The sequence below is a fragment of the Rhamphochromis longiceps genome, linkage group LG3, assembly GCF_057381845.1.
Source record: "Rhamphochromis longiceps isolate RC_006_pf linkage group LG3, R_longiceps_female_GT1.1, whole genome shotgun sequence".
NCBI lineage: Eukaryota > Metazoa > Chordata > Actinopteri > Cichliformes > Cichlidae > Rhamphochromis > Rhamphochromis longiceps.
In genome coordinates, this window is record NC_140559.1 from 66,685,576 (window position 1) to 66,703,031 (window position 17,456).

A 17,456-nucleotide genomic window follows, 5' to 3' on the forward strand; every position below is an offset into this window, starting at 1 on the left:
CAGGGCATTAGTTGCTATTGAGGCCAATTACACCACACCAGGGTCTATGGCTCTTGCTCAGGCAAGTTACATCACAACAGGGCCTGTGGCTGCTGCCTGAGGCCACATACACCACACCAGGGCCTTAGTTGCTATTGAGGCCAATTACACCACACCAGGGTCTGTGGCTCTTGCTCAGGCCACTTACACCACACCAGGGCCTGTGGCACTGGCTGAGGCCACTTACACCACACCAGGGCCTGTGGCTGCTGGCTGAGGCCACCTACACCACACCAGGGCCTGTGGCTGCTGGCTGAGGCGACTTACACCACACCAGGGCCCTTTTGCTGCTGGCTGAGGCCACTTACACCACACCAGTGCCTGTGGCTTCTGGCTGAGGCTACTTACACCACACCAGGGCCTGTGGCTGCTGGCTGAGGCCACTTACACCACACCAGGGCCTGTGGCTCTTGCTCAGGCCACTTACACCACACCAGGGCCTGTGGCTCTTGCTCAGGCCACTTACACCACACCAGGGCCTGTGGCTCTTGCTCAGGCCACTTACACCACACCAGGGCCTGTGGCTGCTGGCTGAGGCCACTTACACCACACCAGGGCCTGTGGCTGCTGGCTGAGGCCAATTACACCACACCAGGGTCTGTGGCTCTTGCTCAGGCCACTTACACCACACCAGGGCCTGTGGCACTGGCTGAGGCCACTTACACCACACCAGGGCCTGTGGCTCTGGCTGAGGCCACTTACACCACACCAGGGCCTGTGGCTGCTGGCTGAGGCCACTTACACCACACCAGGGCCTGTGGCTGCTGGCTGAGGCCACCTACACAACACCAGGGCATTAGTTGCTATTGAGGCCAATTACACCACACCAGGGTCTGTGGCTCTTGCTCAGGCCACTTACACCACACCAGGGCCTGTGGCTCTTGCTCAGGCCACTTACACCACACCAGGGCCTGTGGCACTGGCTGAGGCCACTTACACCACACCAGGGCCTGTGGCTGCTGGCTGAGGCCACTTACACCACACCAGGGCCTGTGGCTGCTGGCTGAGGCCACTTACACCACACCAGGGCCTGTGGCTGCTGGCTGAGGCCACTTACACCACACCAGGGCCTGTGGCTGCTGGCTGAGGCCACCTACACCACACCAGGGCCTGTGGCTGCTGGCTGAGGCCACTTAGACCACACCAGGGCCCTTTTGCTGCTGGCCAAGGCCATCTTCACCACACCAGGGCCTGTGGCTCTTGCTCAGGCCACTTACACCACACCAGGGCCTGTGGCACTGACTGAGGCCACTTAGACCACACCAGGGCCTGTGGCTGCTGGCTGAGGCCACTTACACCACACCAGGGCCTGTGGCTTCTGGCTGAGGCGACTTACACCACACCAGGGCCTGTGGCTGCTGGCTGAGGCCACTTACACCACACCAGTGCCTGTGGCTTCTGGCTGAGGCCACTTACACCACACCAGGGCCTGTGGCTGCTGGCTGAGGCCAATTACACCACACCAGGGTCTGTGGCTCTTGCTCAGGCCACTTACACCACACCAGGGCCTGTGGCACTGGCTGAGGCCACTTACACCACACCAGGGCCTGTGGCTGCTGGCTGAGGCCACTTACACCACACCAGTGGCTGTGGATTCTGGCTGAGGCGACTTACACCACACCAGGGCCTGTGGCTGCTGGCTGAGGCCACTTACACCACACCAGGGCCTGTGGCTCTTGCTCAGGCCACTCACATCACACCAGGCCCTGCGCTTCTGGCCGAGGCCATCTTCACCAAACCAGGCCCTGTGGTTCTTGCTCAGGCCACTTACACCACACCAGGGCCTTATTTGCTATTGAGGCCACTTACACCACACCAGGGCCTGTGGCTCTGGCTTAGGCCACTTACACCACACCAGGGCCTGTGGCACTTGCTCAGGCCACTTACACCACACCAGGGCCTGTGGCTGCTGGCTGAGGCCACTTACACCACACCAGGGCCTGTGGCTCTTGCTCAGGCCACTTACACCACACCAGGGCCTGTGGCACTGGCTGAGGCCACTTAGACCACACCAGGGCCTGTGGCTGCTGGCTGAGGCCACTTACACCAAACCAGGGCCTGTGGCTGCTTGCTGAGGCCATCTTCACCAAACCAGGCCCTGTGCTGCTTGCTGTGGCCATGTAAAACACACCAGGTCCTGTGCTGGTTCTTGAGGCCATCTTCAACAATCCAGGGCCTGTGCTGTTGGATAAATGCCAAACTGAGCCTTTGGGTTAGGGTATTATGCAAACATGCAGGTATGGTTATAGGATTGTCTTCGTAACTTCAGGTACTTGCCACCTAATCACTTGAATCCATAAATTGAGACATTGTGCTGGGGCCAGCAGCTTACGGCCATACCACCCTGAGCACGCCCGACCTCGTCTGATCTCGGAAGCTAAGCAGGGCTGGGCTTGGTTAGTACTTGGATGGGAGACTGCCTGGGAATACCTGGTGCTGTAAGCCTTTCATTTTCATGTCATTGAACCGCTTTTGATCCAGAGAAGGGGTGTATTAAAAGACCAAAAGCAGCTCCCCATTAATGAGGGCACATTAACGACATTGCTTTTGGCTCTTTTCCAATGTCTTGTGCTGCTAGCTGATGCCACCTACACCACACCAGGGCCTGAGTGACCGGCTGGGGCCACTTACACCACATCAGGGCCTGTGGCTCTGGCTGAGGCCACTTACACCACACCAGGGCCTGTGGCTGCTGGCTGAGGCCACTTACACCACACCAGGGCCTGTGGCTGCTGGCTGAGGCCACCTACACCACACCAGGGCATTAGTTGCTATTGAGGCCAATTACACCACACCAGGGTCTGTGGCTCTTGCTCAGGCAAGTTACATCACAACAGGGCCTGTGGCTGCTGCCTGAGGCCACATACACCACACCAGGGCCTTAGTTGCTATTGAGGCCAATTACACCACACCAGGGTCTGTGGCTCTTGCTCAGGCCACTTACACCACACCAGGGCCTGTGGCACTGGCTGAGGCCACTTACACCACACCAGGGCCTGTGGCTGCTGGCTGAGGCCACCTACACCACACCAGGGCCTGTGGCTGCTGGCTGAGGCGACTTACACCACACCAGGGCCCTTTTGCTGCTGGCTGAGGCCACTTACACCACACCAGTGCCTGTGGCTTCTGGCTGAGGCTACTTACACCACACCAGGGCCTGTGGCTGCTGGCTGAGGCCACTTACACCACACCAGGGCCTGTGGCTCTTGCTCAGGCCACTTACACCACACCAGGGCCTGTGGCTCTTGCTCAGGCCACTTACACCACACCAGGGCCTGTGGCTCTTGCTCAGGCCACTTACACCACACCAGGGCCTGTGGCTGCTGGCTGAGGCCACTTACACCACACCAGGGCCTGTGGCTGCTGGCTGAGGCCAATTACACCACACCAGGGTCTGTGGCTCTTGCTCAGGCCACTTACACCACACCAGGGCCTGTGGCACTGGCTGAGGCCACTTACACCACACCAGGGCCTGTGGCTCTGGCTGAGGCCACTTACACCACACCAGGGCCTGTGGCTGCTGGCTGAGGCCACTTACACCACACCAGGGCCTGTGGCTGCTGGCTGAGGCCACCTACACAACACCAGGGCATTAGTTGCTATTGAGGCCAATTACACCACACCAGGGTCTGTGGCTCTTGCTCAGGCCACTTACACCACACCAGGGCCTGTGGCTCTTGCTCAGGCCACTTACACCACACCAGGGCCTGTGGCACTGGCTGAGGCCACTTACACCACACCAGGGCCTGTGGCTGCTGGCTGAGGCCACTTACACCACACCAGGGCCTGTGGCTGCTGGCTGAGGCCACCTACACCACACCAGGGCCCTTTTGCTGCTGGCTGAGGCCACTTACACCACACCAGTGCCTGTGGCTTCTGGCTGAGGCGACTTACACCACACCAGGGCCTGTGGCTGCTGGCTGAGGCCAATTACACCACACCAGGGTCTGTGGCTCTTGCTCAGGCCACTTACACCACACCAGGGCCTGTGGCACTGGCTGAGGCCACTTACACCACACCAGGGCCTGTGGCTGCTGGCTGAGGCCACTTACACCACACCAGGGCCTGTGGCTGCTGGCTGAGGCCACTTACACCACACCAGGGCCTGTGGCTGCTGGCTGAGGCCACCTACACCACACCAGGGCCTGTGGCTGCTGGCTGAGGCCACTTAGACCACACCAGGGCCCTTTTGCTGCTGGCCAAGGCCATCTTCACCACACCAGGGCCTGTGGCTCTTGCTCAGGCCACTTACACCACACCAGGGCCTGTGGCACTGACTGAGGCCACTTAGACCACACCAGGGCCTGTGGCTGCTGGCTGAGGCCACTTACACCAAACCAGGGCCTGTGGCTGCTTGCTGAGGCCATCTTCACCAAACCAGGCCCTGTGCTGCTTGCTGTGGCCATGTAAAACACACCAGGTCCTGTGCTGGTTCTTGAGGCCATCTTCAACAATCCAGGGCCTGTGCTGTTGGATAAATGCCAAACTGAGCCTTTGGGTTAGGGTATTATGCAAACATGCAGGTATGGTTATAGGATTGTCTTCGTAACTTCAGGTACTTGCCACCTAATCACTTGAATCCATAAATTGAGACATTGTGCTGGGGCCAGCAGCTTACGGCCATACCACCCTGAGCACGCCCGACCTCGTCTGATCTCGGAAGCTAAGCAGGGCTGGGCTTGGTTAGTACTTGGATGGGAGACTGCGTGGGAATACCTGGTGCTGTAAGCCCTTCATTTTCATGTCATTGAACCGCTTTTGATCCAGAGAAGGGGTGTATTAAAAGACCAAAAGCAGCTGCCCATTAATGAGGGCACATTAACGACACTGCTTTTGGCTCTTTTCCAATGTCTTGTGCTGCTAGCTGATGCAACCTACACCACACAAGGGCCTGAGTGACCGGCTGGGGCCACTTACACCACATCAGGGCCTGTGGCTCTGGCTGAGGCCACTTACACCACACCAGGGCCTGTGGCTGCTGGCTGAGGCCACTTACACCACACCAGGGCCTGTGGCTGCTGGCTGAGGCCACCTACACCACACCAGGGCATTAGTTGCTATTGAGGCCAATTACACCACACCAGGGTCTGTGGCTCTTGCTCAGGCAAGTTACATCACAACAGGGCCTGTGGCTGCTGCCTGAGGCCACATACACCACACCAGGGCATTAGTTGCTATTGAGGCCAATTACACCACACCAGGGTCTGTGGCTCTTGCTCAGGCCACTTACACCACACCAGGGCCTGTGGCTCTTGCTCAGGCCACTTACACCACACCAGGGCCTGTGGCTGCTGGCTGAGGCCACTTACACCACACCAGGGCCTGTGGCTGCTGGCTGAGGCCACTTACACCACACCAGGGCGTGTGGCTGCTGGCTGAGGCCACCTACACCACACCAGGGCCTGTGGCTGCTGGCTGAGGCGACTTACACCACACCAGGGCCCTTTTGCTGCTGGCTGAGGCCACTTACACCACACCAGTGCCTGTGTCTTCTAGCTGAGGCGACTTACACCACACCAGGGCCTGTGGCTGCTGGCTGAGGCCAATTACACCACACCAGGGTCTGTGGCTCTTGCTCAGGCCACTTACACCACACCAGGGCCTGTGGCACTGGCTGAGGCCACTTACACCACACCAGGGCCTGTGGCTGCTGGCTGAGGCCACTTACACCACACCAGGGCCTGTGGCTGCTGGCTGAGGCCACTTACACCACACCAGGGCCTGTGGCTGCTGGCTGAGGCCACCTACACCACACCAGGGCCTGTGGCTGCTGGCTGAGGCCACTTACACCACACCAGGGCCCTTTTGCTGCTGGCTGAGGCCACTTACACCACACCAGTGCCTGTGTCTTCTAGCTGAGGCGACTTACACCACACCAGGGCCTGTGGCTGCTGGCTGAGGCCAATTACACCACACCAGGGTCTGTGGCTCTTGCTCAGGCCACTTACACCACACCAGGGCCTGTGGCACTGGCTGAGGCCACTTACACCACACCAGGGCCTGTGGCTGCTGGCTGAGGCCACTTACACCACACCAGGGCCTGTGGCTGCTGGCTGAGGCCACTTACACCACACCAGGGCCTGTGGCTGCTGGCTGAGGCCACCTACACCACACCAGGGCCTGTGGCTGCTGGCTGAGGCCACTTACACCACACCAGGGCCCTTTTGCTGCTGGCTGAGGCCACTTACACCACACCAGTGCCTGTGGCTTCTGGCTGAGGCGACTTACACCACACCAGGGCCTGTGGCTGCTGGCTGAGGCCACTTACACCACACCAAGGCCTGTTGCTCTTGCTCAGGCCACTCACATCACACCAGGCCCTGCGCTTCTGGCCGAGGCCATCTTCACCAAACCAGGCCCTGTGCTGCTTGCTGTGGCCATGTACAACACACCAGGCCCTGTGCTGGTTCCTGAGGCCATCTTCAACAATCCAGGGCCTGTGCTGTTGGATAAATGCCAAACTGAGCCTTTGGGTTAGGGTATTATGCAAACATGCAGGTATGGTTATAGGATTGTCTTCGTAACTTCAGGTACTTGCCACCTAATCACTTGAATCCATAAATTGAGACATTGTGCTGGAGCCAGCAGCTTACGGCCATACCACCCTGAGCACGCCCGACCTCGTCTGATCTCGGAAGCTAAGCAGGGCTGGGCTTGGTTAGTACTTGGATGGGAGACTGCCTGGGAATACCTGGTGCTGTAAGCCTTTCATTTTCATGTCATTGAACCGCTTTTGATCCAGAGAAGGGGTGTATTAAAAGACCAAAAGCAGCTGCCCATTAATGAGGGCACATTAACGACACTGCTTTTGGCTCTTTTCCAATGTCTTGTGCTGCTAGCTGATGCAACCTACACCACACAAGGGCCTGAGTGACCGGCTGGGGCCACTTACACCACATCAGGGCCTGTGGCTCTGGCTGAGGCCACTTACACCACACCAGGGCCTGTGGCTGCTGGCTGAGGCCACTTACACCACACCAGGGCCTGTGGCTGCTGGCTGAGGCCACCTACACCACACCAGGGCATTAGTTGCTATTGAGGCCAATTACACCACACCAGGGTCTGTGGCTGCTGGCTGAGGCCAATTACACCACACCAGGGTCTGTGGCTCTTGCTCAGGCCACTTACACCACACCAGGGCCTGTGGCACTGGCTGAGGCCACTTACACCACACCAGTGGCTGTGGCTCTTGCTCAGGCCACTCACATCACACCAGGCCCTGCGCTTCTGGCCGAGGCCATCTTCACCAAACCAGGCCCTGTGGTTCTTGCTCAGGCCACTTACACCACACCAGGGCCTTATTTGCTATTGAGGCCACTTACACCACACCAGGGCCTGTGGCTCTGGCTTAGGCCACTTACACCACACCAGGGCCTGTGGCACTTGCTCAGGCCACTTACACCACACCAGGGCCTGTGGCTGCTGGCTGAGGCCACTTACACCACACCAGGGCCTGTGGCTCTTGCTCAGGCCACTTACACCACACCAGGGCCTGTGGCACTGGCTGAGGCCACTTAGACCACACCAGGGCCTGTGGCTGCTGGCTGAGGCCACTTACACCACACCAGGGCCAGTGGCTGCTGGCTGAGGCCACTTACACCAAACCAGGGCCTGTGGCTGCTTGCTGAGGCCATCTTCACCAAACCAGGCCCTGTGCTGCTTGCTGTGGCCATGTAAAACACACCAGGTCCTGTGCTGGTTCTTGAGGCCATCTTCAACAATCCAGGGCCTGTGCTGTTGGATAAATGCCAAACTGAGCCTTTGGGTTAGGGTATTATGCAAACATGCAGGTATGGTTATAGGATTGTCTTCGTAACTTCAGGTACTTGCCACCTAATCACTTGAATCCATAAATTGAGACATTGTGCTGGGGCCAGCAGCTTACGGCCATACCACCCTGAGCACGCCCGACCTCGTCTGATCTCGGAAGCTAAGCAGGGCTGGGCTTGGTTAGTACTTGGATGGGAGACTGCCTGGGAATACCTGGTGCTGTAAGCCTTTCATTTTCATGTCATTGAACCGCTTTTGATCCAGAGAAGGGGTGTATTAAAAGACCAAAAGCAGCTCCCCATTAATGAGGGCACATTAACGACATTGCTTTTGGCTCTTTTCCAATGTCTTGTGCTGCTAGCTGATGCCACCTACACTCACCAGGGCCTGAGTGACCGGCTGGGGCCACTTACACCACATCAGGGCCTGTGGCTCTGGCTGAGGCCACTTACACCACACCAGGGCCTGTGGCTGCTGGCTGAGGCCACTTACACCACACCAGGGCCTGTGGCTGCTGGCTGAGGCCACCTACACCACACCAGGGCATTAGTTGCTATTGAGGCCAATTACACCACACCAGGGTCTATGGCTCTTGCTCAGGCAAGTTACATCACAACAGGGCCTGTGGCTGCTGCCTGAGGCCACATACACCACACCAGGGCCTTAGTTGCTATTGAGGCCAATTACACCACACCAGGGTCTGTGGCTCTTGCTCAGGCCACTTACACCACACCAGGGCCTGTGGCACTGGCTGAGGCCACTTACACCACACCAGGGCCTGTGGCTGCTGGCTGAGGCCACCTACACCACACCAGGGCCTGTGGCTGCTGGCTGAGGCGACTTACACCACACCAGGGCCCTTTTGCTGCTGGCTGAGGCCACTTACACCACACCAGTGCCTGTGGCTTCTGGCTGAGGCTACTTACACCACACCAGGGCCTGTGGCTGCTGGCTGAGGCCACTTACACCACACCAGGGCCTGTGGCTCTTGCTCAGGCCACTTACACCACACCAGGGCCTGTGGCTCTTGCTCAGGCCACTTACACCACACCAGGGCCTGTGGCTCTTGCTCAGGCCACTTACACCACACCAGGGCCTGTGGCTGCTGGCTGAGGCCACTTACACCACACCAGGGCCTGTGGCTGCTGGCTGAGGCCAATTACACCACACCAGGGTCTGTGGCTCTTGCTCAGGCCACTTACACCACACCAGGGCCTGTGGCACTGGCTGAGGCCACTTACACCACACCAGGGCCTGTGGCTCTGGCTGAGGCCACTTACACCACACCAGGGCCTGTGGCTGCTGGCTGAGGCCACTTACACCACACCAGGGCCTGTGGCTGCTGGCTGAGGCCACCTACACAACACCAGGGCATTAGTTGCTATTGAGGCCAATTACACCACACCAGGGTCTGTGGCTCTTGCTCAGGCCACTTACACCACACCAGGGCCTGTGGCTCTTGCTCAGGCCACTTACACCACACCAGGGCCTGTGGCACTGGCTGAGGCCACTTACACCACACCAGGGCCTGTGGCTGCTGGCTGAGGCCACTTACACCACACCAGGGCCTGTGGCTCCTGGCTGAGGCCACTTACACCACACCAGGGCCTGTGGCTGCTGGCTGAGGCCACTTACACCACACCAGGGCCTGTGGCTGCTGGCTGAGGCCACCTACACCACACCAGGGCCTGTGGCTGCTGGCTGAGGCGACTTACACCACACCAGGGCCCTTTTGCTGCTGGCTGAGGCCACTTACACCACACCAGTGCCTGTGGCTTCTGGCTGAGGCGACTTACACCACACCAGTGCCTGTGGCTGCTGGCTGAGGCCAATTACACCACACCAGGGTCTGTGGCTCTTGCTCAGGCCACTTACACCACACCAGGGCCTGTGGCACTGGCTGAGGCCACTTACACCACACCAGGGCCTGTGGCTGCTGGCTGAGGCCACTTACACCACACCAGGGCCTGTGGCTGCTGGCTGAGGCCACTTACACCACACCAGGGCCTGTGGCTGCTGGCTGAGGCCACCTACACCACACCAGGGCCTGTGGCTGCTGGCTGAGGCCACTTAGACCACACCAGGGCCCTTTTGCTGCTGGCCAAGGCCATCTTCACCAAACCAGGCCCTGTGGTTCTTGCTCAGGCCACTTACACCACACCAGGGCCTTATTTGGTATTGAGGCCACTTACACCACACCAGGGCCTGTGGCTCTGGCTTAGGCCACTTACACCACACCAGGGCCTGTGGCACTTGCTCAGGCCACTTACACCACACCAGGGCCTGTGGCTGCTGGCTGAGGCCACTTACACCACACCAGGGCCTGTGGCTCTTGCTCAGGCCACTTACACCACACCAGGGCCTGTGGCACTGACTGAGGCCACTTAGACCACACCAGGGCCTGTGGCTGCTGGCTGAGGCCACTTACACCAAACCAGGGCCTGTGGCTGCTGGCTGAGGCCACCTACACCACACCAGGGCCTTAGTTGCTATTGAGGCCAATTACACCACATCAGGGTCTGTGGCTCTTGCTCAGGCCACTTACACCACACCAGGGCCTGTGCTTCTGGCCGAGGCCATCTTCACCAAACCAGGCCCTGTGCTGCTTGCTGTGGCCATGTACAACACACCAGGCCCTGTGCTGGTTCCTGAGGCCATCTTCAACAACCCAGGGCCTGTGCTGTTGGATAAATGCTAAACTGAGCCTTTGGGTTAGGGTATTATGCAAACATGCAGGTATGGTTATAGGATTGTCTTCGTAACTTCAGGTACTTGCCACCTAATCACTTGAATCCATAAATTGAGACATTGTGCTGGGGCCAGCAGCTTACGGCCATACCACCCTGAGCACGCCCGACCTCGTCTGATCTCGGAAGCTAAGCAGGGCTGGGCTTGGTTAGTACTTGGATGGAAGACTGCCTGGGACTACCTGGTGCTGTAAGCCTTTCATTTTCATGTCATTGAACCGCTTTTGATCCAGAGAAGGGGTGTATTAAAAGACCAAAAGCAGCTGCCCATTAATGAGGGCACATTAACGACATTGCTTTTGGCTCTTTTCCAATGTCTTGTGCTGCTAGCTGATGCAACCTACACCACACAAGGGCCTGAGTGACCGGCTGGGGCCACTTACACCACATCAGGGCCTGTGGCTCTGGCTGAGGCCACCTACACCACACCAGGGCATTAGTTGCTATTGAGGCCAATTACACCACACCAGGGTCTGTGGCTGCTGGCTGAGGCCAATTACACCACACCAGGGTCTGTGGCTCTTGCTCAGGCCACTTACACCACACCAGGGCCTGTGGCACTGGCTGAGGCCACTTACACCACACCAGTGGCTGTGGCTCTTGCTCAGGCCACTCACATCACACCAGGCCCTGCGCTTCTGGCCGAGGCCATCTTCACCAAACCAGGCCCTGTGGTTCTTGCTCAGGCCACTTACACCACACCAGGGCCTTATTTGCTATTGAGGCCACTTACACCACACCAGGGCCTGTGGCTCTGGCTTAGGCCACTTACACCACACCAGGGCCTGTGGCACTTGCTCAGGCCACTTACACCACACCAGGGCCTGTGGCTGCTGGCTGAGGCCACTTACACCACACCAGGGCCTGTGGCTCTTGCTCAGGCCACTTACACCACACCAGGGCCTGTGGCACTGGCTGAGGCCACTTAGACCACACCAGGGCCTGTGGCTGCTGGCTGAGGCCACTTACACCACACCAGGGCCAGTGGCTGCTGGCTGAGGCCACTTACACCAAACCAGGGCCTGTGGCTGCTTGCTGAGGCCATCTTCACCAAACCAGGCCCTGTGCTGCTTGCTGTGGCCATGTAAAACACACCAGGTCCTGTGCTGGTTCTTGAGGCCATCTTCAACAATCCAGGGCCTGTGCTGTTGGATAAATGCCAAACTGAGCCTTTGGGTTAGGGTATTATGCAAACATGCAGGTATGGTTATAGGATTGTCTTCGTAACTTCAGGTACTTGCCACCTAATCACTTGAATCCATAAATTGAGACATTGTGCTGGGGCCAGCAGCTTACGGCCATACCACCCTGAGCACGCCCGACCTCGTCTGATCTCGGAAGCTAAGCAGGGCTGGGCTTGGTTAGTACTTGGATGGGAGACTGCCTGGGAATACCTGGTGCTGTAAGCCTTTCATGTCATTGAACCGCTTTTGATCCAGAGAAGGGGTGTATTAAAAGACCAAAAGCAGCTCCCCATTAATGAGGGCACATTAACGACATTGCTTTTGGCTCTTTTCCAATGTCTTGTGCTGCTAGCTGATGCCACCTACACTCACCAGGGCCTGAGTGACCGGCTGGGGCCACTTACACCACATCAGGGCCTGTGGCTCTGGCTGAGGCCACTTACACCACACCAGGGCCTGTGGCTGCTGGCTGAGGCCACTTACACCACACCAGGGCCTGTGGCTGCTGGCTGAGGCCACCTACACCACACCAGGGCATTAGTTGCTATTGAGGCCAATTACACCACACCAGGGTCTATGGCTCTTGCTCAGGCAAGTTACATCACAACAGGGCCTGTGGCTGCTGCCTGAGGCCACATACACCACACCAGGGCCTTAGTTGCTATTGAGGCCAATTACACCACACCAGGGTCTGTGGCTCTTGCTCAGGGCACTTACACCACACCAGGGCCTGTGGCACTGGCTGAGGCCACTTACACCACACCAGGGCCTGTGGCTGCTGGCTGAGGCCACCTACACCACACCAGGGCCTGTGGCTGCTGGCTGAGGCGACTTACACCACACCAGGGCCCTTTTGCTGCTGGCTGAGGCCACTTACACCACACCAGTGCCTGTGGCTTCTGGCTGAGGCTACTTACACCACACCAGGGCCTGTGGCTGCTGGCTGAGGCCACTTACACCACACCAGGGCCTGTGGCTCTTGCTCAGGCCACTTACACCACACCAGGGCCTGTGGCTCTTGCTCAGGCCACTTACACCACACCAGGGCCTGTGGCTCTTGCTCAGGCCACTTACACCACACCAGGGCCTGTGGCTGCTGGCTGAGGCCACTTACACCACACCAGGGCCTGTGGCTGCTGGCTGAGGCCAATTACACCACACCAGGGTCTGTGGCTCTTGCTCAGGCCACTTACACCACACCAGGGCCTGTGGCACTGGCTGAGGCCACTTACACCACACCAGGGCCTGTGGCTCTGGCTGAGGCCACTTACACCACACCAGGGCCTGTGGCTGCTGGCTGAGGCCACTTACACCACACCAGGGCCTGTGGCTGCTGGCTGAGGCCACCTACACAACACCAGGGCATTAGTTGCTATTGAGGCCAATTACACCACACCAGGGTCTGTGGCTCTTGCTCAGGCCACTTACACCACACCAGGGCCTGTGGCTCTTGCTCAGGCCACTTACACCACACCAGGGCCTGTGGCACTGGCTGAGGCCACTTACACCACACCAGGGCCTGTGGCTGCTGGCTGAGGCCACTTACACCACACCAGGGCCTGTGGCTCCTGGCTGAGGCCACTTACACCACACCAGGGCCTGTGGCTGCTGGCTGAGGCCACTTACACCACACCAGGGCCTGTGGCTGCTGGCTGAGGCCACCTACACCACACCAGGGCCTGTGGCTGCTGGCTGAGGCGACTTACACCACACCAGGGCCCTTTTGCTGCTGGCTGAGGCCACTTACACCACACCAGTGCCTGTGGCTTCTGGCTGAGGCGACTTACACCACACCAGTGCCTGTGGCTGCTGGCTGAGGCCAATTACACCACACCAGGGTCTGTGGCTCTTGCTCAGGCCACTTACACCACACCAGGGCCTGTGGCACTGGCTGAGGCCACTTACACCACACCAGGGCCTGTGGCTGCTGGCTGAGGCCACTTACACCACACCAGGGCCTGTGGCTGCTGGCTGAGGCCACTTACACCACACCAGGGCCTGTGGCTGCTGGCTGAGGCCACCTACACCACACCAGGGCCTGTGGCTGCTGGCTGAGGCCACTTAGACCACACCAGGGCCCTTTTGCTGCTGGCCAAGGCCATCTTCACCAAACCAGGCCCTGTGGTTCTTGCTCAGGCCACTTACACCACACCAGGGCCTTATTTGGTATTGAGGCCACTTACACCACACCAGGGCCTGTGGCTCTGGCTTAGGCCACTTACACCACACCAGGGCCTGTGGCACTTGCTCAGGCCACTTACACCACACCAGGGCCTGTGGCTGCTGGCTGAGGCCACTTACACCACACCAGGGCCTGTGGCTCTTGCTCAGGCCACTTACACCACACCAGGGCCTGTGGCACTGACTGAGGCCACTTAGACCACACCAGGGCCTGTGGCTGCTGGCTGAGGCCACTTACACCAAACCAGGGCCTGTGGCTGCTGGCTGAGGCCACCTACACCACACCAGGGCCTTAGTTGCTATTGAGGCCAATTACACCACATCAGGGTCTGTGGCTCTTGCTCAGGCCACTTACACCACACCAGGGCCTGTGCTTCTGGCCGAGGCCATCTTCACCAAACCAGGCCCTGTGCTGCTTGCTGTGGCCATGTACAACACACCAGGCCCTGTGCTGGTTCCTGAGGCCATCTTCAACAACCCAGGGCCTGTGCTGTTGGATAAATGCTAAACTGAGCCTTTGGGTTAGGGTATTATGCAAACATGCAGGTATGGTTATAGGATTGTCTTCGTAACTTCAGGTACTTGCCACCTAATCACTTGAATCCATAAATTGAGACATTGTGCTGGGGCCAGCAGCTTACGGCCATACCACCCTGAGCACGCCCGACCTCGTCTGATCTCGGAAGCTAAGCAGGGCTGGGCTTGGTTAGTACTTGGATGGGAGACTGCCTGGGACTACCTGGTGCTGTAAGCCTTTCATTTTCATGTCATTGAACCGCTTTTGATCCAGAGAAGGGGTGTATTAAAAGACCAAAAGCAGCTGCCCATTAATGAGGGCACATTAACGACATTGCTTTTGGCTCTTTTCCAATGTCTTGTGCTGCTAGCTGATGCAACCTACACCACACAAGGGCCTGAGTGACCGGCTGGGGCCACTTACACCACATCAGGGCCTGTGGCTCTGGCTGAGGCCACCTACACCACACCTGGGCATTAGTTGCTATTGAGGCCAATTACACCACACCAGGGTCTGTGGCTCTTGCTCAGGCCACTTACACCACACCAGGGCCTGTGGCTCTTGCTCAGGCCACTTACACCACACCAGGGCCTGTGGCACTGGCTGAGGCCACTTACACCACACCAGGGCCTGTGGCTGCTGGCTGAGGCCACCTACACCACACCGGGGCCTGTGGCTGCTGGCTGAGGCCACTTACACCACACCAGGGCCCTTTTGCTGCTGGCTGAGGCCACTTACACCACACCAGGGCCTGTGGCTGCTGGCTGAGGCCACTTACACCACACCAGGGCCTGTGGCTGCTGGCTGAGGCCACTTACACCACACCAGGGCCTGTGGCTGCTGGCTGAGGCCAATTACACCACACCAGGGTCTGTGGCTCTTGCTCAGGCCACTTACACCACACCAGGGCCTGTGGCACTGGCTGAGGCCACTTACACCACACCAGGGCCTGTGGCTGCTGGCTGAGGCCACTTACACCACACCAGTGGCTGTGGATTCTGGCTGAGGCGACTTACACCACACCAGGGCCTGTGGCTGCTGGCTGAGGCCACTTACACCACACCAGGGCCTGTGGCTCTTGCTCAGGCCACTCACATCACACCAGGCCCTGCGCTTCTGGCCGAGGCCATCTTCACCAAACCAGGCCCTGTGGTTCTTGCTCAGGCCACTTACACCACACCAGGGCCTTATTTGCTATTGAGGCCACTTACACCACACCAGGGCCTGTGGCTCTGGCTTAGGCCACTTACACCACACCAGGGCCTGTGGCACTTGCTCAGGCCACTTACACCACACCAGGGCCTGTGGCTGCTGGCTGAGGCCACTTACACCACACCAGGGCCTGTGGCTCTTGCTCAGGCCACTTACACCACACCAGGGCCTGTGGCTGCTGGCTGAGGCCACCTACACCACACCAGGGCCTGTGGCTGCTGGCTGAGGCCACTTACACCACACCAGGGCCCTTTTGCTGCTGGCTGAGGCCACTTACACCACACCAGTGCCTGTGGCTGCTGGCTGAGGCCACTTACACCACACCAGGGCCTGTGGCTGCTGGCTGAGGCCACCTACACCACACCAGGGCCTGTGGCTGCTGGCTGAGGCCACTTACACCACACCAGGGCCCTTTTGCTGCTGGCTGAGGCCACTTACACCACACCAGTGCCTGTGGCTTCTGGCTGAGGCGACTTACACCACACCAGGGCCTGTGGCTGCTGGCTGAGGCCACTTACACCACACCAAGGCCTGTTGCTCTTGCTCAGGCCACTCACATCACACCAGGCCCTGCGCTTCTGGCCGAGGCCATCTTCACCAAACCAGGCCCTGTGCTGCTTGCTGTGGCCATGTACAACACACCAGGCCCTGTGCTGGTTCCTGAGGCCATCTTCCACAATCCAGGGCCTGTGCTGTTGGATAAATGCCAAAGTGAGCCTTTGGGTTAGGGTATTATGCAAACATGCAGGTATGGTTATAGGATTGTCTTCGTAACTTCAGGTACTTGCCACCTAATCACTTGAATCCATAAATTGAGACATTGTGCTGGAGCCAGCAGCTTACGGCCATACCACCCTGAGCACGCCCGACCTCGTCTGATCTCAGAAGCTAAGCAGGTCTGGGCTTGGTTAGTACTTGGATGGGAGACTGCCTGGGAATACCTGGTGCTGTAAGCCTTTCATTTTCATGTCATTGAACCGCTTTTGATCCAGAGAAGGGGTGTATTAAAAGACCAAAAGCAGCTGCCCATTAATGAGGGCACATTAACGACACTGCTTTTGGCTCTTTTCCAATGTCTTGTGCTGCTAGCTGATGCAACCTACACCACACAAGGGCCTGAGTGACCGGCTGGGGCCACTTACACCACATCAGGGCCTGTGGCTCTGGCTGAGGCCACTTACACCACACCAGGGCCTGTGGCTGCTGGCTGAGGCCACTTACACCACACCAGGGCCTGTGGCTGCTGGCTGAGGCCACCTACACCACACCTGGGCATTAGTTGCTATTGAGGCCAATTACACCACACCAGGGTCTGTGGCTCTTGCTCAGGCCACTTACACCACACCAGGGCCTGTGGCTCTTGCTCAGGCCACTTACACCACACCAGGGCCTGTGGCACTGGCTGAGGCCACTTACACCACACCAGGGCCTGTGGCTGCTGGCTGAGGCCACCTACACCACACCAGGGCCTGTGGCTGCTGGCTGAGGCCACTTACACCACACCAGGGCCCTTTTGCTGCTGGCTGAGGCCACTTACACCACACCAGGGCCTGTGGCTGCTGGCTGAGGCCACTTACACCACACCAGGGCCTGTGGCTGCTGGCTGAGGCCACTTACACCACACCAGGGCCTGTGGCTGCTGGCTGAGGCCACCTACACCACACCAGGGCCTGTGGCTGCTGGCTGAGGCCACTTACACCACACCAGGGCCCTTTTGCTGCTGGCTGAGGCCACTTACACCACACCAGTGCCTGTGGCTTCTGGCTGAGGCGACTTACACCACACCAGGGCCTGTGGCTGCTGGCT

General features: G+C 58.8%; 5 non-coding genes and 3 pseudogenes across 5 annotated transcripts; all 8 read left to right on the plus strand.

Moving 5' to 3' along the window:
* The first annotated feature begins 2,365 nt into the window (after window positions 1-2,365).
* Window positions 2,366-2,484, plus strand: LOC146676382 (5S ribosomal RNA). The gene has a single exon (XR_014911281.1). It is a non-coding gene; the product is annotated as a 5S ribosomal RNA (ribosomal RNA).
* Window positions 2,485-4,651: 2,167 nt separating this feature from the next.
* Window positions 4,652-4,770, plus strand: LOC146676383 (5S ribosomal RNA). The gene has a single exon (XR_014910697.1). It is a non-coding gene; the product is annotated as a 5S ribosomal RNA (ribosomal RNA).
* A 1,856-nt stretch (window positions 4,771-6,626) lies between these two features.
* On the plus strand, window positions 6,627-6,745 carry LOC146676384 (5S ribosomal RNA). The gene has a single exon (XR_014911282.1). It is a non-coding gene; the product is annotated as a 5S ribosomal RNA (ribosomal RNA).
* A 1,173-nt stretch (window positions 6,746-7,918) lies between these two features.
* On the plus strand, window positions 7,919-8,037 carry LOC146676385 (5S ribosomal RNA). The gene has a single exon (XR_014911283.1). It is a non-coding gene; the product is annotated as a 5S ribosomal RNA (ribosomal RNA).
* Window positions 8,038-10,634: 2,597 nt separating this feature from the next.
* LOC146676386 (5S ribosomal RNA) lies at window positions 10,635-10,753 on the plus strand (annotated as a pseudogene).
* Window positions 10,754-11,846: 1,093 nt separating this feature from the next.
* LOC146676387 (5S ribosomal RNA) lies at window positions 11,847-11,965 on the plus strand. Its single transcript, XR_014911284.1, has one exon. It is a non-coding gene; the product is annotated as a 5S ribosomal RNA (ribosomal RNA).
* Window positions 11,966-14,556: 2,591 nt separating this feature from the next.
* Window positions 14,557-14,675, plus strand: LOC146676388 (5S ribosomal RNA; annotated as a pseudogene).
* Window positions 14,676-16,487: 1,812 nt separating this feature from the next.
* LOC146676389 (5S ribosomal RNA) lies at window positions 16,488-16,606 on the plus strand (annotated as a pseudogene).
* The last annotated feature ends 850 nt before the right edge of the window (window positions 16,607-17,456 follow it).